This window comes from Triturus cristatus, chromosome 2_2 (assembly GCF_964204655.1).
Source record: "Triturus cristatus chromosome 2_2, aTriCri1.1, whole genome shotgun sequence".
Classification (NCBI taxonomy): domain Eukaryota; kingdom Metazoa; phylum Chordata; class Amphibia; order Caudata; family Salamandridae; genus Triturus; species Triturus cristatus.
The window spans coordinates 1249762480-1249788284 of NC_140582.1; the positions used below are offsets into that span (position 1 = coordinate 1249762480).

At 45.2% G+C, this 25805-nt stretch overlaps 2 protein-coding genes across 8 annotated transcripts in view; one reads left to right on the top strand and one right to left on the bottom strand.

Moving 5' to 3' along the window:
• The window catches only part of LOC146863516 (uncharacterized), a 157300-nt gene extending 139609 nt beyond the window's left edge, over positions 1–17691 (bottom strand). The window contains exon 1 of one of the 4 annotated variants that reach the window (XM_085642951.1): positions 17508–17691. The gene's annotated coding sequence lies outside the window, so the exon portion shown is untranslated. Of the gene's footprint in view, positions 1–17289; positions 17474–17507 lie in introns of those variants that run through there. The other 3 variants (XM_085642952.1, XM_085642949.1, XM_085642950.1) reach the window with 3 other exon arrangements.
• Positions 17683–25805, top strand: part of LOC146863517 (uncharacterized) — a 159134-nt gene continuing 151011 nt past the window's right edge. For 2 of the 4 annotated variants that reach the window (XM_085642954.1, XM_085642953.1), the window contains exon 1: positions 17683–17926. The gene's annotated coding sequence lies outside the window, so the exon portion shown is untranslated. Of the gene's footprint in view, positions 17927–17948; positions 21910–25805 lie in introns of those variants that run through there. The other 2 variants (XM_085642955.1, XM_085642956.1) reach the window with 1 other exon arrangement.

Sequence of the window (25805 nt, forward strand, 5' to 3'; positions counted from 1 at the left end):
GATCAAGATGCTGCTGTGGTGTGGAGGCTTCACTCCTGGTAATTCTAGAAAGAGGAAAAGAATACCAGGAGTGCAAGAATCACCAAGAAGGTAACTGACTGGCCGTCTGAATGGAATCAGAGGTTACAGCTCATGAAGCTTCGACAGCCAGGCCTCAATTGAAGAGGTTGTGGAGACCCTGCTGGCCTAAAGGTGGGGAAGGAGCAGGCTCACCATTCCTGCTGTCTGAAGGCGATGGAGACAGAAGTCTTAATGCTCTGCACTACCTCCATTGAGAGCTGGAGGGGCGACCACGTTTATCTTTATCTAGCGCCAACTTTAACAAATGGGGTGTAAGAGCACTTTTCAATGGACAAACAAAATAAAGCAAAAGCACTGATGCTTCAGAGATGCATATAACAAGAAGCAAATAAAACAGAGCTGATGTGAGGAAGGAGGCCTCAACTAAAAGGTAGTTTAGTTTCATCTGTTTAACATGAAAAGCAAAGGCAGAAAAAAAGAGGAGGGCACAGGAATAGGCAGTTGAGGTGGAAATGGAAGAGAAGACTTCTGAGGCTTTTTAATGAAATTGGGGATTTAGGGGTGGGGGTTTATTGGTTGTGTATTAGTTATCTGGGGTTCAATACTGTGTATGCAAGGGCTGTTCATCTATAAGGGAGCATCTAAGAATGTCCATGGGCATCCCCTCACGATCTCCTCCTGGGAATCTCTGTATGCTGTGAAGGATAACATCTGTGCGCTGACACCCAATGCAGCCGACATTTTATTCCAAGTGAACCCACGTTTGCATGTCGCCCTGGTGGCTGTGAAGTCTACACTAAACCATAAGACTCCCAGCGGAGTCAAGCTTCCAAATTAAGAAATGAGCATCCGTAACAGAAGCAGCCCACCTTGAAAAACACCCAAAAGGGCCCAAATCGCCACCTGACTTTACTTTTAAACAAGAACCTTCACATGATCAAATATATCTTGATGGAGTCATGCTAAATGATATGAAGATGCTAAATGTACTTCCATATTCGAGAGTCGTTTTACAAGGAGACTGTAATCAAGAAAAGAGGATTCCCGATCGAACATAGGCAGGGCGGCCGGGAATATCATGAAACTAGAAAAACCAGCTTAAAAGTGGGACAAATCGCCACCTACCTTTACTTTGATAAAGGCTGGAATATCTCGCTATATTTAAAGGATTTAACAAAACCCAGCATGGATCGAGAACTCAAAAAATAAACTTTATCATACTATTAGTCCTTTTACATTGTATTGGATCATTCAAATATCATATAAAAAATATAGTATATCATAAATAATTTATAAAACAGTAAATGTGCCAAAAACATAGATTTCTTCTTTTTACCCCTTTTCTTTTTTCCCCTCTTAATATGCTCTCTCACACCCCACAACATTCATGCTCAATCACTCAAACCTCAAGGAACAACTTACCCATCCCACACCTATATTCGTACCACTTTAGGCAAAAATTCATATGTACACCAATATGAACAACAGGAGCAAGAACAGAAATGAGGCATATAAATAAATCCGGTATTTGTAAAGCGTGAACTGCTCACTCTTACGGGTCTCAAGGCAAGGGGGGCCGTCGTGGAAATTAAGTGAGCTATTGCCCAGAGTCACATGGTGCTGAGCTGCGCTGCTGCCGGAGCCGGGGATCGAACCGTGAACCCTGTGCTCCGAAGTCAGCTGCCCTGGCCACTGCGCCACACCTCTCCATCTATAGCTATGCAAGATTTACATAAAGGAAAATATTTACATCAGTCCATACAGTCAGACCAGAGGTCCAGGATCACACCACCATTGATAGTTTGTCCAACGCACAAATACAGAGACCGAGTATTTTAAACGCAGTTCACAACAGTGTCAAATCGTGAAAATTCCCTGAAGTTTGTGACCACCACACAAGAATAATTAATGTACAGAATCATGCATTTATAATAACAGAAGCATCCTTCCAGAGAGTACCCCAATGGCATGAAGTTAGTTAAAATTTCAATAATATGCGGATAATAGAGAATGGGAGAGATGGATAGATCAAGAAGGGATGGAGCCCGTGGTCTTCTCTCCCAAGCTGAAAAAGAATCAGGGGAGGTCCAGGCAAACGACGCACTTACTCACAAGTCTTCTCATATTCTAACGTTTTATGAGAATGGAGCCGAAGGAATGAATCGAGGGAACCTTAAAAAGCGTTCAGCCCAACCAGGAACCTATAGATAATACAATAAGGAACAACGTAAAATCGATTGAACCGATGGATAATTCAAATTTTTCAGAATGAAAGCGTGAAGGAGTTACCTCCAAAATGGTTTTAATTCAGAACAATGCAGTGGACTAGGAAGACTAGAGCGGGCAGTACAATACCAGCGCATCCGAATACTCTTTGGCGTCGGCGTAAAATGGAAAGCTCTAGAAACAAAGGAAAGAAATCGAAGAATTGCAAGGTAGCGCTGTAGGAGTCAATTCCCGGGGCAAGGTCACGGTTTCTAAATGGCCACCGGATTCTGTGACTGCTGCATTTGCCGCATGATCATGGATTTGCCGGACCAGTGATATCATCCATTACCTTGCTCATAGTTTGCAGCTTTTAACAAAAGAATGAGTTCTAGCTAAAACCAATCAAAAACACAAACATGTTGCTAAGTATTGGCAGGTGCTTTTGCCACGCGTTGATAGGTCACCTTTCAGTTGAGGTTCTTAAGTATTAAACTGATAGTTAGGACGTGAAACTTTTGCCCAGGCAGAGTTAACATTTTAGAAAACGACAAAAAAAGTGAAGTAATACAGCCACAAAATTGGCCAGATTACTTCACCTTTCCTTCCTACATGCATAAGGCCCCCCGAAGCATGTTTTGGTACTCCCATGCCGCATAAATCCAGTGGCCATTATCAGTTCTGACCAGGATCAGATTGGGAAGGCGGTCAGTCGGGCATTGGGCTGGTACCCAAGGGTGACTTGCGGGAAGCTGTTTTCTAAGGGCCTCTGCTTCATTCCCTCCCTGCAGGGCCATCACTTCAGGCCATGGTGGGCGGGGGAGGTGGAGGAGTCTGAGAATCAGCCTCGTGTTGCTCTCACATCACCCCCCCACCCCCCCATGGAGCCAGCCTGGACAGATAGCAGTGTCTTTACCCTGACCCCTCCTCAAGCCATCACATTCAGGCAACGGTGGGCAGGTGATGGTGGAAGTATGCAAGAGCCTCGCTGAGGGGCAGGGTGATTTTGTGCCCATGGGACATCTACACCCCAGACCCCACAGGAGCAGCAGTAGCGGTGTGCTTTTTCTTGACCACTGTCTGCCAGACCCTCGCCCTGTGGCTATGCTGGGCTGGGGACGGGTGTGGAAAGAAAGGAGGCCTCGATGGGGGCCAGGTGTCTCCTCAGCCCCAATATTTTTCAGGCCGTGTGTGTATTTGCATAGGCCTCGCTGTGAAGCAACTTTTAAGCCTTTATTAAACTAGAGAGGATAAGGCGTATGACCAAAGCTGCTGAATTTGGAACTGGGTAACCAGGTTCCAGTCCTGGCATCGGCTCAATACCCTGTGTTTCTAGGCAAATAACGTCATCTTCCAAGGCCTAAAATAAAAATTAATTTGATTTTGTGTAGTTAACTGGTGATCATGTAAATCACTCAAATGCCTTTCCGCAGGGTTCACCCTATAAAACTACATAAAAAGCAAAATATTCATATTTTGAGATTCTGCAAAGGCAGAACGATGATAATTAAGTAGCAATTTTTATATAAAAAATGTCCTTTTTTTTTTTAAATGGCTTTCCTGTGTTTCTTAAGCTCAACTAGTAGTCACCGATTAATAAACCAGCTTTAAAACATATTTTAAAGAGCTTTCACCTTACAGTGAATGTTTAAAATACATACTGATCAGAGGGAAAAATACAGGCTTCGGGTGATTGGTTCGGCTCTCCCTGTTGATTTGTTGGGTCAACCACCTCTAATTAAAATACCCGTCATGCAGTAAAGAACTGGCCAGGTGGCAGCCCTAGCCAGGTGGCAGCCCTGGCCGGGTGGCAGCCCTGGCCGGGTGGCAGCCCTGGCGGGTGGCAGCCCTGGCCAGGTGGAGTATTGCAGCCCTTGGACCATTTCACGTCATCTCACCCACCTGGCCAAAAGGCAGGGCTTCTAGTTTTCACCGATGGCGCTGGTTGTAAAGGCTTTAAAATGATTAAGTTATCAAACATTTATCTAAATAGAAGTCCAATAAGACTACCCAAATGATGCTTCCTGAAAGGGCTCGATCTGCGAATGCAGCCATTTTTTGGGGACTGCCCAGGCCGAATTGTTATCTTAAACCGACCCTGGTTCTGACCAATGCTGTAAAGTTTATTTATATAGCGCGCTTCCCACACCCGAGGAGGCGAGGCATTGAAGCACTTTACCCAATATCATTTAGGTTGCAACATTCAGCACAAGCGACAACCATTCCCTTGGGGAGACCACCCCTACCTGCCCCCTCTTACCTGCTCACCTCCACCCCCCAGCTGTCCCCTCTTACCTGCTCCCCTCCACCCCATCTACCTCCACCCTTGCCTGCTCCCCTCCACCCCCGCCTGCCCCCTCCCTTTATGCTTCACTCCACCCCCACTTGCCCCCTCCAATACCTGCTTCCCACCTGTCCCCCTCCCTTACAAGCTCCACTTCACCCCCCACCTGATACCTCCTACCCCCACATCTGCCCCCCTCACTTACCTTTTGGATTCTTTTTTTGCAGTTTTATATAGCGCAAACTCACTCTGAAGGTATTGGACCGCTTTATAGTAGTAGTAGTTACATTATACAAGGACACATTCATCTTTGGTAGGCATGGGGAGTTTAAGTGATTTGCCCAGAATCACAGGAATTTGAGCCAGTGCTCGAACCTTGTTCCCCTGCTACAAAGTTAGCATCTCTGGTTGTTACGCCACACCCTACCTGCTCCCCTCTGTAGTACTGTGCAAGTATTACAACGACAGAACCCTTTTGGCTTCTGATGGACTCTGTAGAACTGTGATGTGAGTGTTAGAGGGTAGTGAAGTGAATGCAGGTTTAGTGTTTTCGGTTATACGCAGAAGAATAAAGATGTGTTATACTAAGCTCCATTTGTGGCGTAGTCATTAGCAAGTCCCAAAGCTGGGGAGGACACTACAGCTTGCGACGCAACAGGGGATAAGCAACCCGTAGCTCAACAGTGCTCTACCACGAGTTTGTTGTGGTCTAGCAAATTGCTTGTGTGTGCGAGTTGTGTCTCAAAGTGGCAAATCGACGCTTGGCGCAAGTGGAGTTAAAGCGCAAGTCCAGTCTGTGTAAAGCATTTGAAGTTAATAAAAGATACACTGAGAAATTTACACAACGTTGGCCGAGAACCTGCTGGGAAGGCTGTAAGAAGAGGAAGCGCGCTACTACACAACCTAAAGCCATACATCATGCGGAGTGAGAACTTTGCGATCAGTAGCGCTGCGAGGTAGAGATCAATCAGGTGTCAAGCAGTACAAAGAGACTCTTAAAAACAAAACCAATCAAATACAAGAAACGGTCATCTACTAACCAGAACGGAGTAAAGAGAGACTGATGAAGTGGCTCTGGAAGAAGTGACCGGGTTGTGTCTACGGAGCTGTCCATACCAGAAGCAGCATGCCATAGAAGCTGCTGGGTGATCTCCAGAGATCTCCAGAAAAGTGAAGGACACCTATGGAGACCACGAGGATGGTCACAGTTCTATCGACTGGCCAGGATGACCCAGAGGCCAAAACACCACACGGCCTTAGAGATTATATGAATGAAGCAGACAATATCAGAGAGACCTCCACTCTCAGCGTCAGTCACACAAATGATTATAATGCTGCTGCTTTCCTGAAACCCCACCGCCATTCGATAACGCCAAAAAGCTGAATACTGGTGACAGGCGGACTGCTTGCATAGAGACAGATAACAAGAAGATTATCAAATACCTTACAGATCTAGCTGATGAAGCTGTAAAAGAAGTCAACGAAAATGCCGCGAGTTGACGCGATTAGATACAGTCAAATCAAAGAAGCCTTCAATCTCAAATTCATACCAGTGCTGAACACAGACTACAAAAGCTACCTTTTTAGTCAAGAACGTCAGAGATGGTGAAACCATCGACAAATTTGTTGAGACCAGATATGCTCCAACACCAAGTTCAGTTAATTTAATTATGAGGAAGCTATACGCCTCAGAGTTATTGATGGATGTCTGTGAGATTCATCCAGACAACGAATGCCAAGAGAAACTTAGTCTGGTGTGAGTTCTCACGGATTCCAGAGCTGAAGAGCGTGCTGATCGACAAGCTGCTAACATGGAGGCCGGAGGTGTCCAGAGTGAGTCAGTCATTAACTTAAAAAGCAAGCCAATGCACAAAACAGAGAGACACACAGCGATGTCTCCATGGGAGAAGTAGTTGTGCTTCAGATGTGGGCTTTTGTTTCCACAAGAAGATACATGTTCAGCCATTGGACAAGTGTACAAAGGATGTGGGAAGGAGAACCATTTTGTAACAGTTTGCAAGGTGGAGGAAAAAAGAAGTGAGTCATGGCGCAAAGACAAAGAGGCCGCCCGAACACTTCAGAGGTGACACACAAGCCCACAAGGCCAAGTGACTACACCAATTGAGACAAATCATCACCAAATGAAGTAGATCGTCATCTAAATCATTGTCAAAGAGTTCTTCAATTTCTACATCAAGTGAAAGTGAAGATGATGGTTGTGCAATGTCGATGTTTACCTCGGAACAATGTGCTCATGTTGGATTGGCAGATTGTGAATAAATATGAGTCCAAGAAAAGTTGAAATGAAAAAACACCAAAGTCATTCAAAGATTACACTAAAGGAAAACGGTTGCTCAAAATCTTTTATTATCGACAGTGGTGCGTCAAACATAATGCCCGAGGAGAAATACAATGAACTCTTTCTATGGCCACGACTTACAGCATCGAAAACTAAAATTGTATACACGGGCTGCAAAAAGTCACGGTTCATTTGAAGCAACGATGAAACACAAGAAAACAAGAGTACAAGCACTCATTCATGTCATTCAAGGCACGGCGTCAAGTGCCCGTTTGCTCACCTTCAGCACAGCTGCTGATGTGGGGCCTGATATCAGTGAACTTTAACATGAATGCTCTCCACAAAATAGCAAGTCAATTTCCTTAATTGTTTAATGGATTAGGAAAACTCAAAACTATGAAAGTACAATTACACATTAATGGGGACGTATGCCCTAGTGCTCAAAGACCCAGATGAATTGCATTACATTTAGAGGAAGCTATCGAAAAAGAACTTGAATTATTGCACAAACATATCATCATTGAACATTCCACTGGTCCAATGCCCTCGGTTTCTCTCGGTGGTAATGCCTAAAAAGGACAGTGAAGGAACTGTACGCATCTGCGTTGACATGTATCAAGCGAACAAGGCAATTGAACAAGACAGACAACCAGGTCCACACATAGCTGACAAAATAACTCAATTGAATGGTGTGAATGTCTTCTCTTGCCTTGATTTGAATAAGGGATATTATCAGTTTGAACTCGAGGAGAGTTGCAGGTACATTACAACCTTTTGTACATATATTCGTCTGTTTCGATACAAAATACTAAGTTTCGGTGTGTCATCAGCTGCAGAGCTGTTTCAAGATGTCATTTGACGTATCATACAGTGTGTCATAAATGAGTTTAATTATAGTGATGACATGTTGGTTTTGGGAGCTACACAGAAGGAGCATGATAAAGCTCTCAAGCAAGTGTTGTTTACTTGCTGAGGCAGTTTGACTTTGAATGCGGACATATGTGATTTCTATAAGACAAAGCTAAAATTCTTTGACTATATCATTTCTGATGGGGGTATGATACCCGATTCATCTAAAGTGCAAGCGCTGTCAAGTTAAGTCAAATTAACTTTATTAGATTTGACTAATCAAATCATAACAGTACAAAATACAATAAAAACATATCACAGTATCGCATTTTAATTCATATATTAGCATGATACACACCTGCTAAAAAATGTGTGACAAAAACATACATTAAAATTCTCTAAAAACTGCAAATATAGTAATGCTGGCTTAGCTTATTTAAAATTCAAAGATAAAAGAAGGGGGGTAATATACTTGGGTCATAAACTCGCCCACCTGGGACAAATAAGGGGGATATATATATATATATGTCTTGTACAGCACCCATATCACATGAACAGTGGTTCAGAGGGTCTATGCTAACCCCCTAAAAGTTGAAGAAACAAAGTTGAACTGAAAGTATGTCGGGAGCATTCGGTGCAGAACCAGCATATCAGTTCTATATGACATGGAGAAAACCTAATCCTTGGTGAATGCAAATGCTTTTAAGAAGGGCACCTTTAGCCCTTTCCCCTTGCCTATAAGCCACAAAAGCCTCCTTGACCCAAGCAATATGTATTAGAGATAACCCAAGATCACTACACAATTGATATTTGCCAACACCTCCAGCGTGGCCTTTATTTACCTCAGCCACGATATCTGTAGACAATGGTCCATTCGCAAGGAGTTCCTTAAAATTTTCCTTTTCAAATCTACGCCACTTTTTTTTAGCCAAACAGAAAACCATAATAACATAGGGCGTAATCTTATAAAGTCCTCTATATAACCAATCCCAAGCTCCTCATGAACAATCTCGGAGGAAACACATTGGGGTAACCGTAGTGCCCTCCTAAAGAATTTATTTTCAGCTATTTGTATTGAGGAGCATATGTCCTCCCCAAATGACTCACTGGGTATGCACTTTGCTTTATATAGATATAAAATAGACTTATTATGATTATAGCCTAAACTTATTGAAAAACTATCAATGCCGTGGGCAAACCTATTGAAGAATTGAACATGTGTAGTCATCAAGGGATCCCAATTCCTTTTACTATTTAACAAGATGCCCAAATCACAAAAAGTATCCACTTTCCCAATGTGAGGTTACTTGATATAGTGTGAACTAGTTTTAATTTTATTTGGGCCTAATGAGATCATATATGATTTGGAATAATTAACTTTCAAGCCTAAAGCATCCATAAAATCATAAAAACAATCCAATAAAAATTGCAGACCATTGGGTGTATGCACAATTAAAACAGAATCATCGGCGTACAGTAAGGCAGAGACCAATTTGGAACCTAACCTTCGGGACATCTATTCAGGGACCTTTCAATAAGAACTGCTCTAGGGGATTAACATATAGGATAAAAAGCATTGGGGCCAAAATACAGCCCTGCTGGAACCCCCTTACCCATTTTATAGTGCAGTGTGCATTCCCCGTGAGTCCATATCTAACTGAGGCATCAAGCCCTAAATGCAAATCGTGCAAAAAAACCAATGAGGGCCTCGTCCACCCCCATTGTCCCTCAGGTCATTCGACGTATCATGCAGCGCGATATAAATGCGTTTAATTATAGTGATGACATTGGTTTTTGGAGCTACACAGAAGGAGTGTAATCAGGCTCTCATGCAAGTCTGTCGTTTACTTGTGGATGCAGATTTTACTTTGAATGCTGACAAATGTGAGGTCCATAAGAAAAAGCTAAATTCTTTGGCCAGATAGTTTCTGATGGGGGTAGGACAACCGATCCAGCTAAAGTGAAAGTGCTAGCAACTGCCAATCCCCCACAAGATGTTTCATGTGACGTTTATTCCTTGGCTTGGACAGCTACTGTTCTAGATATATATATATATATATATATATATATATATATTACCTACTGGCGGTCGCCAGTAGGTAGTTATAGTTAGGACCCTGTTTCCATAGGAAAACCGCAACATTCTATTTGGAATAACTTTGGCGCCGGTCGACGAATCCTCGCGAAATTTTCAAAACTAATGGGGCGCTACGCTCCGCTCCTACCCTGAAAGTCTCGGGGGGATTCGTCAAGTGGCTGAGAAAAAAGGGGGGTCCCAAAACGCGTTTTTCCCATGCATTTTTCCATAGGACCTTTAGACACAGCTACAGCCCGAACGGCTGAACAGAGTTACTTGAAATTTGGCAGAGAGGTAGTCTACAGGTCAAGGAAGTGCCTTTTGTAGCTCTGGTGTAAATCTGTTCAGTAGTTCCTGAGAAAATAGCCTTTAAATCAATATATATATCTGTGGCAGCTTACGGTGCGCTTACGGTGCGCTTACCGTAAGCTTACCGTACGCGTACGGTGACGTGCGCGAGCGCGATTCTGATTGGCTGTTAGATCTTAGTAAACATTCGAATCGGTCGAAACTAGGAAGCGGCGGCCGCCATTTTCTCTCTCGCACTCTGAGGGGGGGGGGGGGGGGTAGGAAAAACAAAGGTGGAAAATATATAAAGGAGCATGTTAGACAGCTCCTAACCACCTAGCATTGATTAAGGTGACCCACAAGACCCCCCCCCCATGGCAAAAAAATCAATTTTATTTTTTTTACGAAAAAACGCCGATTACGCTTACCGTACGCGTACAGTAAAAATTATTTAAAAAAAATATCCACATTCACCACTCCCTCGTGTGCAAAAGGTGCCAGCAGGGCACCTTTTGTGCATGTCATATCATTAAAATGAACAATTCATAGATTAAGTTTCTCAACGAAGCGCATAACATGCCCTCCGTGTGCGGACGATGCGCGAAGCGCATCGTGCGTACATGGCCCATCCAGCGTAACGTGGGCACGTGGTGCGCGTAGCGCACTGCGTGCCCACCGTGCGTGCACAGCACTAACTGCGTAAAGTGGGCGCGCGGTGCGCGAAGCGCACCGCGTGCATACTATGCGCGCGCGGTGCGTGTAGCGCACCGCGTGCACAGTGTGCGCGCACGGTGCGTGAAGCGCACCGCGTGCACACTGTGCGCGCACGGTGCGTGAAGCGCACCGTGTGCGCACAGAACGAACTGCGTTAAGTGGGCGCGCACGCCACGAACGGCGTAAAGTAACTTAGCATTTAAAAAAACGTACAAATTCACTGAAAAAACCATAGGTTTCACACACGTTATAGTTAGGAATTAGCATTTAAAAAACCTTGCAAATTCAGTGAAAAAACCATAGGTTTCACACACGTTATAGTTAGCTGGACATTTTACTCGTAAAAAAACATTGAAATTCCCCCGTTATAGTTAGTGCAGGCAACTATAACTCACGCGACCGCAATCCTCTGCTGATGACATATGTGTCTTTATGAAAAAAAAAATATTTGTAATATATGTATAGCTAAAATTTAATGGAAGAAGACATGGGCAAATAAGTGTCTAAATACAGTATTAGCATCAGCAGAAGATTGCGGTCGCGTGAGTTATAGTTGCCTGCACTAACTATAACGGGGGAATTTCATTGGTTTTTTATCAGTAAAATTTCCGCAAACTATAACATGTCTGAAACCTATGGTTTTTTCAGTGAATATATATATATATATATATATATATATATATATATATATATATATATATATATATTTGCTTCACTGACAACCCAGGAGAATGGACTCCGTATGCTGCAGGGGTGTCCTGCTCATGCAGGGTCATACTTAGAACATAGGTTTTAAGTGCAGTGACCCTTCGATATAGTAAGCCTATACCTTAAGTAAGTGGTGCATGCACCAACTTCGAAAGGCTGCACTGGCAGGTCTGTAGTTCTATTTTGCATGGTCTCTCACGGGTGACAAAGCATGCTTCAGCCCATGGGAGACTTCTGGAGTACCTATGCCCTGGGCACTTGGGTACCATATACAAAGGACTGATAAGGGTACCTCAGAATCCCATCTGGCACTGTACCTAGGTACTAACACAACAGTATAGGGAGAAAGCAAATAGACTGGAATCTGATTAGCAGGATCCCAGTCCGCCTAGTGGGGGTAACCATAAGAAGCAGATCCTACTTTCCTACAGTCGGGATGTGTGATCAGAGTGTCTCAAAGACTCATTGAAGAGTTATAATTGTATATATTTGTAACAAAAGGGGAGATGTAGCGCTGTCCGAGTTGGCAATGATTGAACCCTTTTGGCTCCTGATGGACTTCATAGATCTGTGTCATAAGCATTTGAGCGTAGTGAAGTAAACACAGGTGTAAAATGATGGATATGAAATTGGGGGAAGATTCAATATGGTGTATCAGAGGCTGGAATCTAGACTAACTTTTTACAACATACATTGTACCTCCGACACCATTGATCACACCGTAAATTTTATCAGCTAGTCTGTTTAATGACTGCGATCTGAAAAATGATTTTTTCTTTAACTTATCAGTTTTTTGGCTAGATCAACACTACTCATTGGTCATACACTTATTTTATACATAATACAGTGACATATATTTACATTTGTACAGTGACTTCATAACATGTCATAATTAACACTGCAAGAAATTTTGCAAGTAATCAAAGCCTATTTTGGCATGACAGTAATCTATTGTCCGATACTGTTTGACTTAAAGAACTTAAGCCGGTTGGCTCCTATAGTTCTAGCTATTGTTGCGGTCCTGGGCAGAGTCAGATACTTGTGGCTATAAAGAGTTCAACCAAGCATGCAGATTATGATCCTTCTGTGTGTTTGCTTGTGTGGAAGGGCTGGTTCTCAATCTGTCTCCCACAGAGATGTTCACGATCTCTGCTCGTTCGCCGACGCGTTTCGACCTGTACAGCTAGGGACCTGTGTGATGTTTATGAGGTCGTCTTCAGGGCTGATGTGAAGTTGTGATCGGACTTCTATTCCTGTAATTTAATTGCAATAGTGTCTATTTAATTATTGTGCCGTATTTACAGGATGTGAATGAAGAAAGAGTCATGTGTCAACTTACGCTCGCTTCGAGACAAGATGGCTTGTCTTCTTTTTGCCGTGTTTTATATGGTGCCAGCTCTCAGGAAATGACCTGCCTCGTATAAGTCTTGCTCGTTTCTTTCTAGGGGACAAGAAGTTAAAGAGATTGGCATCTCCATCCTAGTGTTGGCGCTGATGCTGTGAAAATGGGTATGTCAAGGATCACTATGTAATCTCTACATTCGTGGTGGTTTTTTACATGGTTTTACTGCTGGTGCACTTTAAATAATCGTTTTCCTTCGTGATTGTTACTCATAGCTTGCATTAGTTGCTCATGCCTTGGAAGTGGTGTTTAGACTATGGAGCGTGACTTCGCCTCTATCGCCTTGCTTGGAGATGCCGTGAATGACATTGTGCCTGTCGGGTTTAAACATCTTAAATTGACCGTTTATGCATGAAAAATCTCGCATGCATGGACTGGTTCCTAGCGTGGCGCTGGGGCGGTTTTTTTTCTTTTGCGCGTCTTGCTATTTTCTGGGAGCCCATGTGGGCTTCCTGTTTCATACCTCTTTGTTTGTAAATCTTCTAATCTGCTTTTCCGGTGCTCCGTGGTCTCCTCTCTCCTTTCCGGCTGCTGGCACTCTTCTGGCGTTCTCGAAGTGCTTAGAAGCGCTCTTGGCATTGGTTGATTTATTTGGATGACGGCGCATTTGCGTGCTCCGTAATTCTGATTGCAGCTGTTTTAACTTGAAGGTGTGTCTTGTAGTCATGGTGACCCGGTTGTTGTTACTTCCAAAACCGATTTGAATAAAACTTTATTACACCGCTACATGTTCCGTGTTACTTCCAAAGTCACCGATTTGAATATAGCTTTATTTCGCCGCTCCACGTTCAGAGACATCCCACGCATTGTTAGTCCTCCTCCCGGATTGCGATGGTTGTGATCCCTGCCGGGATGAAACTTTAGTGGTCCGCGCCTGCTGGCTGGCAAGTTGAGGTTTTTTATGGTGCATGAAGGTGTTTAAATGTCATGTAGTTGCTCACCATTAGGTTGTTGGGATGTCGATCTCACGCTTTGATTTGTGTTCAAACACGTGAACTTTGGGATAGGTGTGTCTTTGGTTGACACTCTGTTGTCGAAGTCTACTAAAATTCCTTGAAAAGAAGCTTCATTTTTATGTGCGTTACTTCAACATGAGGTAATCATATTTCAAAGGTATTTATTAACTGAGCAGAATACTGGATGTATAAAGAGGCATCGGGAGCGCTTGCACTTTTGAGCTGGTGTAGTTACTCGAATATCATTTATAAACTCGATGTTATGTTGCAGAAAAATGGCTTTTGGAGGGGATGACATGTCAGGCCCCTATCAAGTGATGTTGGATATTTCCGTCATTTCGTTTAATCCATTTTCTATGGTCCCTAGGAACATTATCGTTTTGGCTTCCACTTTTGAAAGAATTGCGTCTACATTTTTGCCTTGAATATGGCGTAGAACTGTCCACTTAAGTTCATTTGGGCTGTGGTTTTTCTCAATACAGTGGGAAACCATTGGTGCATTTTGGGTTTTGCATTTGATTCTTGATCGGTGTTGCGAGATGCGATTTTTCACGGGTTGTGTCGTTTTTCCGATGTAGGCCAGTGGGCAAGGGCATAGAACGCAATAAATAACGTTGTGTGTATTGCAGTTGGTAAAATTCTCATGGATCATGTATTTTTGCCCATACACAAACTTTGTTCCTTCCACTGTGCTGTCGCATGATACGCATGTGCCGCATTTTTTGTGGCCTTTTATGGGAGGTAGTGAAAGCATGGACCTCAATGATGTTGCCGGTTGTTTGTAGTTTGTATTTGCACGTACCAATTTTTCTTTTATGCTGGTGTTTTTTTAAGGGCGAAAATAGGTATCTGTGCAAATGATGGAATCCCTTTTACTGTATCCCAATTTTTCCGGATGATCTTTTGCATTTCAGTTGTTCTACTTGAAAAAGTAGTGACGCATACCATTTTCGGGTTTGTTTTATCTGGTCTTGAAGATAGGAGAGAATCTCTGGGCGTATACCATGCCCTTTTTAGTGCTCTCTTCAGTAGTTTTTTGGGGTAATTCCTTTTTAGCAGTTTTTCCATTAATGAATAAGCATTCTCGAAATAATCTTCTTTTTTTGAGCAGTTTCTCCTAATTCTCAGGAATTGACTGTATGGGAGATTTTCACGTAGATTCCGTTGATGAAAACTTGAGAAATGGAGAAATGTGTTTGTCAGTTTTTTTGGTATACAGTGTTGTATATAGATGACCCTCCTCATGTCTGATGAGGAGGTCCAGAAAATTCATTTCAGTTCTGTGATGGTTCATAGTAAAATGACTCTTTCTTCATTCACATCCTGTAAATACGGCACAATAATTAAATAGACACTATTGCAATTAAATTACAGGAATAGAAGTCCGATCACAACTTCACATCAGCCCTGAAGACGACCTCATAAACATCACACAGGTCCCTAGCTGTACAGGTCGAAACGCGTCGGCGAACGAGCAGAGATCGTGAACATCTCTGTGGGAGACAGATTGAGAACCAGCCCTTCCACACAAGCAAACACACAGAAGGATCATAATCCGCATGCTTGGTTGAACTCTTTATAGCCACAAGTATCCGACTCTGCCCAGGACCGCAACAATAGCTAGAACTATAGGAGCCAACCGGCTTAAGTTCTTTAAGTCAAACAGTATCGGACAATAGATTACTGTCACGCCAAAATAGGCTTTGATTACTTGCAAAATTTCTTGCAGTGTTAATTATGACATGTTATGAAGTCACTGTACAAATGTAAATATATGTCACTGTATTATGTATAAAATAAGTGTATGACCAATGAGTAGTGTTGATCTAGCCAAAAAACTGATAAGTTAAAGAAAAAATCATTTTTCAGATCGCAGTCATTAAACAGACTAGCTGATAAAATTTACGGTGTGATCAATGGTGTAAAATGATGAGCATGCGGTTACACACAGGAACAAAGACGTGTAATACCAAGCTCCGTGTGTGGCGTAGTCATTAGCAGGTACCTGGGCTGGGAAGGGCACTACACCCTCCACCTACACGGCCCCCTCTCTTACCTGCTTCCCTCCACCCACTCACCTTTACATGCTCCCCTCCACACCCCCACCCTTACCTGCCCCCCTCCACACCCCCACCCTTACCTGCTCCCCTCCACACGCCCCCATTAACCGCTCCCCTCCACACCCCCACCCGCCCCATTACCCGCTCCCCTCCACAGCCCCACCCGCCCATTACCCGCTCCCCTCCACACCCCCACCCGCCCATTACCCGCTCCCCTCCACACCCCCAACTGCCCATTACCCGCTCCCCTCCACACCCCCACCCGCCCATTACCCGCTCCCCTCCACACCCCCATTACCCACTCCCCTCCACACCCCCACCCACCCCCATTACCTGCTCCCCTCCACACCTCCACCCGCCCCCATTACCCGCTCCCCTCCACCCGCCCCCATCCACACCCCCACCCGCCCCCATTACCTGCTCCACACCCCCACCCGCCCCCATTACCTGCTCCCCTCAACACTCCCACCCCCTTACCTACCCACTCCACACCCAGGGCCAGCTTTAGGGTGGTGCGACTGGTGCCACCGCACCAGGTGCTGGCTTCCTGGGGGCGCCGTGTTTGCAAGTTTATTATGTTTTTGAAGCACCTGCTTCAGCGTTCCTTTCCTTGGGCAATTATCAGGCCTCACAAAAATGTCAAGATAACTCCTGTGATTAATTATCTTCCTTGGAACAGATTAGCGTTTTGTATAGCTGAGGTTTTGACTTATGGGAAGTTAGTGCAGAGGGTTATTATGCCTGCTGCAAAGAACGTGTACCAAGTAGATTACAGAGCGCATAGAATGTGAGCATTACTGCTTTTAAAAGAGACATCCTTTTGTTACTTGCAATTTAAAGTCCTAATATAGAACAGTGAGCTATTAACTTTCATCCTAGAACTGCATACACACTGCAAAGTATACATTATTAGACCATTGATTAATGTTGCAAAAGGGGTTAATTTGGCTAGCAATCGATTCTTATTATTAAAGAAAACTCCCAACGATGCTGTTTCTTTTTCGACTCTGCGTTTGTGCTTCTCCACACCAAGCACTCTTAAACTATACTGCCTACCAGTATGGATGGCCTGTGACTCCTACACTTTCAGTCCTTTGGCTCATGTAACATTTCCTATACACTGATTACACGTATGATTGATTGTCTCTGTGTAATGTGTGTGTGATGCTAAGTGCTCTGACACCCTACACTGGTATGAATGGCACTATATCACCAATTCAATGCATCTGAGAGAGTGTGGTTATGGAGACTTGGCCACTGTTAAAGGGTGCTAGTGAGAGAATCCGCGGTGGAGGGGGTCATGGGGGGGGCGCCAACAAACACTGTCGCACTGGGCGCCACCAGCGCTAAAGCCGGCCCTGTCCACACCCCACCCCCTTACCTGCACCCCTCCACAACGCCCCCATTACCTGCGCCCCTCACTTACCTGCTCCCCCTCCGGTTACTCCTCTCCAACCCAGGGGCGGACGCGCCTCGCGCACACCAGGCCGCGCGGGTAGCCGTCAATGGGGAATAACCGGGGGCTCAGTGCCTGCCCTTCCCCCACGAGGGGGATCAATGACTCTCCCCACCCGCCGCCCCTCAATCGCCCAGAGCGCGCGCCCCCCGCCTCCCACCGTGCACGCGCCGCCGCCCTTGTCTCACCGGTCTCCAGAGCGCCGGCTCGTGCTCCCATCTCGCGGCAGTGCAGCTGTTATTCCCTATTCTTCGATCTGTCCGCCGCGTTATTCCACATTTCCGACTCCACCCAGCTTGCTATTGTATCTCATCTCCTCACGATCTTCGCTTCCGTGTTGGTATTCCCCACTCTCTAGACATGTCATCTGTGCGCATGCGTGGTTCTACCTAGTCTGGATCTGCGCATGCGTTGCCGGCAGTCTTAGCAGAAGTTATTTCCCATCCTGCGGGTGGGTGTCTCTGCGCCTGCGCGCTGTCTCTGCGTGGTCTGGGGGCGACGGTCAGGCTGTGGTTATTCCTCATTCGGGCCCCTCCACACCCCCACCCCCTCCCGCCCATGGCTGCCTCCAGGAGGGGGCGCTCCGCCGGCACAGCTCCCTGCTTGGGTAAGCTGCAGGCGGGGGTTGGGACTGTTGTTGGGGAGATTTTGGGGCTGTTGTCGGAGGGTCGGAGGGACAGTAACTGCTGGGGAGCGGGGCTCGGCGAGGGCTCTCTGCAGGGCTGAGGCTGTGCCCAGGAGCGCTCTGTGGCGCCTGCCTACGTCACTAATCTCACCACAGGACCCTCATGGGCAGATCACTAGTGTCACCACAGAGTCTCCACGGCCAGATCACTAATGTCACCACAGAGTCTCCATGGCTAGATCACTAGTGTCACCACAGAGTCTCCACGGCTAGATCACTAGTGTCACCACAGAGTCTCCACGGCTAGATCACTAGTGTCACCACAGAGTCTCCATGGCCAGATCACTAAAGTCACCACAGAGTCTCCACGGCCAGATCACTAGTGTCACCACGGCTAGATCACTAGTGTCACCACAGAGTCTATGGCCAGATCACTAAAGTCACCACAGAGTCTCCACGGCCAGATCACTAGTGTCACCACAGAGTCTCCACGGCCAGATCACTAAAGTCACCACAGAGTCTCCATGGCCAGATCACTAAAGTCACCACAGAGTCTCCATGGCCAGATCACTAAAGTCACCACAGAGTCTCCACGGCCAGATCACTAGTGTCACCACAGAGTCTCCACGGCCAGATCACTAGTGTCACCACAGTGTCTCCATGGCCAGATCACTAAAGTCACCACAGAGTCTCCATGGCCAAATCACTAAACTCACCACAGAGTCTCCACGGCCAGATCACTAGTGTCACCACAGAGTCTCCACGGCTAGATCACTAAAGTCACCACAGAGTCTCCATGGCCAGATCACTAGTGTCACCACAGAGTCTCCACTGCCAGATCACTAATGTAACCACAGAGTCTCCATGGCCAGATCACTAGTGTCACCACAGAGTCTCCACGGCCAGATCACTAGTGTCACCACAGAGTCTCCATGGCCAGATCACTAAAGTCACCACAGAGTCTCCACGGCCAGATCACTAGTGTCACCACAGAGTCTCCATGGCCAGATCACTAAAGTCACCACAGAGTCTCCGCGGCCAGATCACTAGTGTCGCCACAGAGTCTCCACGGCCAGATCACTAGTGTCACCACAGAGTCTCCATGGCCAGATTACTAAAGTCACCACAGAGTCTCCACGGCCAGATCACTAAAGTCACCACAGAGTCTCCACAGCCAGATCACTAATGTCACCACAGAGTCTCCCCGGCCAGATCACTAGTGTCACCACAGAGTCTCCACAGCCAGATCACTAAAGTCACCACAGAGTCTCCATGGCCAGATCACTAAACTCACCACAGAGTCTCCACGGCCAGATCACTAAAGTCACCACAGAGTCTCCACGGCCAGATCACTAAAGTCACCATAGAGTCTCCGTAGCCAGATCACTAAAGTCACCACAGAGTCTCCATGGCCAGATCACTAAAGTCACCACAGAGTCTGCACGGCAGATCACTAAAGTCACCACAGATTCTCCATGGCTAGATCATTAAAGTCACCACAGAGTCTCCACGGCCAGATCACTAGTGTCACCACAGAGTCTCCACGGACAGATCACTAGTGTCACCACAGAGTCTCCATGGCCAGATCACTAGTGTCACCACAGAGTCTCCACGGCCAGATCACTAGTGTCACCACAGAGTCTCCACGGCCAGATCACTAGTGTCACCACAGAGTCTCCACGGCCAGATCACTAGTGTCACCAAAGCGCCTTCATGGCCAGATGACTATCATCACAAGTGCATCTTCATGGCCAGATCACTAGTGTAATTAGAGCTTCTTCATGGCCAGGTGCCTAGTGTCAGCAGAGCTTCTTCATGGCCAGGTGCCTAGTGTCAGCAGAGCTTCTTCATGGCCAGGTGCCTAGTGGCAGCAGAGCTTCTTCATGGCCAGGTGCCTAGTGTCAGCAGAGCATCTTCATGGCCAGGTGCCTAGTGTCAGCAGAGCATCTTCATGGCCAGGTGCCTAGTATAACCGTGTTGTCTTCATGGCCAAAGCATTGGTGTCACAAAAGCATCTCCATGGCCAGATCACTATTGTAACCAGAGCATCTTCATGGTCAGAGGAGTGCTATCACCAGAGTTTCTCCATTGGCAGCTCATCTAGTGTCACCACGGATTTTTCATGGGCAGAACACTAGTGCCACTAGTGTCTTCAAAGCAAGATCACTAATGTCAATCAAGCGCATTCACGGCCAGATGACTTGTGTTACTACAGAGTCTTCATGGGGCAGATCACTTGGGTCACCAGGGCGTCATCACGACCAGACCACTAATGTTATCAGAGTGTCTTCAATGGCAGATCAGTAGTGTCACCACAGTTTCTTCATGGCCAGATAACTAGTGTCACAAGAGCATCTCCATTGCCAGATCGCTGGTGTCACCAGAGTGTCTTCATGGCCAGATAACTAATATCACCAGAGTCTCTTCATAGCCAGATCACCAGTGTCACCAGAGTGTCTTTATGCTCGTTCAGACCCCTAAACGAGTATGCAGAAAAGCTGGTACCAGAATGCCCATGTGTTAGATGTGCTCCTGCTGGACCCCATGCACGATATCCCTTCAAGGGCAAAAGCCCTTCCAAGCTCTCGCAGGGTACAAACATGGGCATGTTCTGCCTAAATAAGGCCTAGCAAAACGGCTGCTGCTTCCTGGAAAAAGCCATCATTATCCGGCAGAGAGCAAAAATATTCACGACTCTGTTCTCGTACCACAACTGTGCATGTTACGTGTATTTTTATATTGCACAACTCACCTGGGAGGGTGTCCTGGCTCTGAGTGTATTTCTACATTGTGTAGCCTACACTCAGGAGGATCAATAAGTGTGATCCCATTAAGGAACTTGCAAGTGCTGCTTACGAGATCGCCTGGAAGGAATTCACAATCCGGTACAGTTTTCCTGATTCTGCCAGTCCCAATAAGGAATTTGTCAAGGTTTTATTCCAAACTCCCAGGATCGGTCCGATGCTCAAGTGGGTCCACCTCTCAATCACCCCACTCTCCGAATGGGGACAGCGGGGAGGGAGACTTATAAGACAAAAAACATCATAAGAAGCCTATAACTAACTTCTTCTTAACTACACTCCTATGGGTTTGTATAGGTCTCCATTCACCTGTAAAGAAAAAAGAAGGCTACTCTGAAGTTCACCATACAGAAGAGTTCCTTCCAGTGTGGAAGCTCTTCTCTTATACCCCACCATATTTACATGACTACTGTGCATCACATGGGAGGCGGTTTCACGTCACACACCAAACACCCCTGCTAAAACAAAGGAAATAATTATTTTGCATATATCTATACAGCACTTAACATCCTGCTGACAAATGCATTACCATGCTCATGCTCTTCATCCACGGAGATAAAATATGAAACTGATGTTAACTTCACATCAGTAGTTTATAATGCAAGACTGGTTCCAATGAGTCAACTTCTTAGATATGCATAATGTCATTAGAAATACAGTGGTTGATAAGAATCTCAACACAAAACCCAATTGCACCGCAAGGTAAACATTTCCCTGTAAACCTTGGTTCCAAGGCCAATTATAAGATAAAGTTCCGTATAATGACCCCTACCCCCAACTTGAATGTAATAGTATTTTCCAATAAGGCTTTTCGCAAGTATTTGATAATGTTCTAGATACAATCGTCAGGATGGTGACAGTCACCCTTACCGCCTTTTCGCCCAGTGTTACTCTCAGGAAGGCTTCTTTGGCAACAAAAGGGATCCGGATAGGCACAGAATACGCAGCAAGAGGCGGACATCGGAACGATTCCTTTATTGTCTGGGTCACTGTGTCGTTACTTGCGAGTCCGAAGCGGTGCCTTCTCCCAGGGCTGACGGGAATTTGTGTTCCGTCTCTTTGCGGCATCGCAACGAGAGGACGTTGTCCGGAGGCGCCGATTCCGCGCCGCCATGGAAGAGTCACCGACAGCATACACAGCTATGCAGTCCTTCCGGAATTCAGGTATGTGTAACAGAATTCAAGGCAGATATGAGGGGCCAGATGTACGATGCGCAAAATAGCACCTCGCAAATTGCGAGTCTTTTGCGTCTCGCAATTTGCAAGGCGCTTTTTTGCATGTACAACAGTGTGTTTAACACTGTTAATTCCCATGGGGTCGCAAATTGTGAGTCTCATGAATATCAATGAGCCTTTCGCAATTTGCGAGCCCATTGGGAATAGCAGGCCCTCCCAGGTATGGTGGCCTGCTGGGCTCAGCAGACCACCATGTTTGTTACTGCTTTTAAATAATGCAGTTTTTTTATTTTTGAATGCAGCCCGTTTTTCTTAAAGGAAAACGGGATTCATTAAAAAAAAATGAAATGTTTTCATAACATTTTTTAGGGACAGGTAGTGGTCCCTGGGACAACAGCCTGCCCTTAAAAAATATTTCCAGAGCCCGTCACAAAGGGGAAGGGTTCCCCTTGGGACCTCTTCCCATTTGCGACTCCATTGCCACCCTCTTGAAGAGGGTGGTAATTTGCGAGTGTTTGGTGACTGCAATTATGGTCGCAAAACATTCGTACATGGGTTACAGAGTCACTATTTGGAAGGGTACGCCCCTTCCAAATAGCGAGTGTCTAAACACTTTTTTGCGAGTCGCAAATCATTTGCGACTCGCAAAATTGTGTTAGTACATGGCTATTCCAATTTTAGCATGCGCAAACGGGTCGGTAACCCGTTTGCGCATGCTAAAATTGGTCTTACATCTGGTCCCTTAGTTCCTTACCACACATCAACTGCAATGACAATGGATTGATTGGAATGTGAAATTCACTGTGAACCACCACGCAAATTGAATCAACTTTTTAGATATCACATTTTATGCTTTGGGTGATAGGATCCAAAGTACACTATATCGTAAACCCACATCTTCCAATAGCATTCTACTGGCCAGCAGTGCTCATCCAGCGAATCTTGCCAAGTCAATTCCATTTGGTGAAATGTTGCACATAAAGAGAGCAGTGAGCAAAATGAATGTGAAAAGAATTTGAAACTCCTAATTGATAGGATGACTCAGAGGGAGTACAATAAGTCGCATCTCAAAGACACTTATAGTAGGGTAGTTAAATTAGAGAGAAAAAATATATTGTACAAAAAAGTTAAAAACAAGAAGAATAGTCGGCCATCCTTTGTCACTACATACAATTCCTCAAGTCACCAAGTTTGGCGGATACCTAACAAACATTAAGGTTTGTTATCAGGGGCTCCAGGCTTGCAATCCTTGCTGAGCAACAAACCAAGAGTGACATATAGGAGAGGGCGCACGATCAAGGACATTGTTAGTCCGCGCAATATACCACCCAAAAAACCCATCAATGAATTGAGTTGGTTGCCTCCGCAACCCAAGGGTTTCTATACTTGCAATACTTACAACGCGTGCACAATGTGTCATCTGGCTATGAATAAAGTAACAACTTTAAAATATAATACACCTTTTTTTTTTTTTTTTTGAAATATTTTTATTAAATTTGCAAACACAAAAGAGAGTAAACACCACTCATCGAGCTCCAGGCTTAGCAGGAGATTACTCCAAACGGAATTCCACAGTGCAGTACAGATACAAGTGAGACATAAAGACATTTCATACGTAGCATACCGTCGTTCCCATCCCCAACCACTGCTTTCGAAGGGCGAACTACTCTTGGTCACTGAGTTCAGAGTCTGATGCATCGGGCGGGGGCTCACATATATTCCCTCTGTACACATTCCACCCACTCCACACCTGGAACCATTTTTTGGGGCACCCTCTATGTATATATACAGTTTTTTCAACCACCATTACCTGGTCCATGTCACGTATGCACTGCGCCAGGGTAGGCGCCTGCCCCGAACCCCATCGCTGGGCTATATTGCGTTTTGCCAGCATGAGCCCCAACGTCACCCAGAGCTGCGTCATTCTCTTATGGTCAGTTTGTTCCCATATGTTAAGGAGACATCGCCGAGGCTCCGGGGGCGTCAGGACTCTGGTCACCTGGGAGAGCGTGTGCAACACCCCCTTCCAGTAAATCGCAATGACTGGGCATTCCCATAGGGTATGAAAGAAAGATCCCTCGTGGCCACAGTTCCTGAGACATTGCGGGGACTTATAATACATCTTTGACTCACAGAATTAATGCCTTTATCAACTGCCGTATGACCTATGTATTATATTTAAATGCCATTATATGCGCATGTGGCAAAGTGTATATTGGTAGTACTGTTAGAGCACTTAGATGTAGGATATCTGAACATCTTAGAGCCAGCAAAAATAGGGATATGGCTTACTTGTTGTCCTCGCATGTTTGTGACAGAAACTTGAAGTCCCCCTTTAGATTCGAGATGGTCACTTGTGATGCACGAGGGGGTAATAGAGAACTGACACTAAGGCATCGTGAAGCCAGATGGATTTCATGTTTACGTACAGTGGAACAGGGTTTGAATCAGGAACATGAATGACATCACTTTTTATAACCATTCCTGCGAATTACCTTCTCGAACATGTGGACTGGAGAATATTGTCCTCTTATACCACGGATAGTATATTATTGTTATTCACTACTTGCACATGGTGTTGTAGATTCTTGCCACAGGGTTCCTTGGAGCACTGTTGAACAGCCGACCTTATCTGGCTTGCCGTCCGGTTTCTAAATACTTTGAGTCTATTTTGTTGTTGCGTGTACTAAAATGGGTGGCTAAACCGGAATGGGATAGTTTGTGATTGATATGAATGTGATGGAGGGAATATGTATATTCTTGGAGATTCTTTTTGTATAGTTTTGTTGTCATGAAACAGTCTTTGAACAAAATTGGCTCACATGGGTCTATTGAAAAGACCAATTGTACTATTGATAAGACCAACTCAACATGCGACTGTTTTTGTTCCCACATTTGTAAGGGATTCGTTGGGGATGTTGGTATCAAACTAATGTTGCAATTCAGCATATGATATTAAACATATCTTAACTGATTAGATTGGTGCAATTGGTTGCACTTTTCTTTTTTTTTTAATAAGATATTTTATTCATTTTTATGCCAGCACAACATGAGCCGGGAGCCAGCGCAGCAATAAACACATCTACATTTGTCATATTGTACCAGCCCAATAAAACAAGGAAAATAATGAGAGAACATATAATAACCATAGCTGGCTTAGGCACCAGAACTTCCCTCCCCCTCCCACCATCACCCCCGTTCTGCAATATCGCGTGTCTGCTGGACATTTACATCCAATGTCTGGGGGCTGTGCTATTACAGTACTACTTCTTGTTGTATGATAGTGTCTAGGGCTTCATTGGTCCACGGTTCATTACCCCTACGCTCCGCCCATCTGTGCCATATCTGTCGGTGTTTCTGTGGGCAGCCCCGGGCATGAAACGCAGCCAGGTCCATACCCATACACCAATCTAGGGCCTTTTTCCACTTCCTCACAGGAGGTGGAGAATTTAAATTGTATCAGGCGATAAAGGGATGCTATGGCTGTGCCCCGAGGACTCTCCAGTGCCTCTGTCCAGTCATCGTCTGATAAGTCGGGTATGTCAATTTCCCAACTCCGTCAGAGTTCACCTAGGGTTGTGTTATTGTGTGTGACTACAGTTTGATAAATCTGCCTGATCTTGTGGGCTCCAAGATCTCCCATTAATAGCCGCCCTTTGAGTAGGTGGAATTCCGAAAGCTCTGTTAATGTTGCGATGTACGGGGATAGGGCATGTCGTAACTGAAGATATTTATAAAATTGGTTACGATGGAGATGAAATTCCTCCTGCAGCTGTTGGAAGGATTTAAGGACTGCCGCCTTCATGATGTCCCCAAGTGTGTATATACCTAAAAGATCCCACAAGCGGAATCCTGCCAGTGAGGCCCACTGGCAAAGGTGGAAT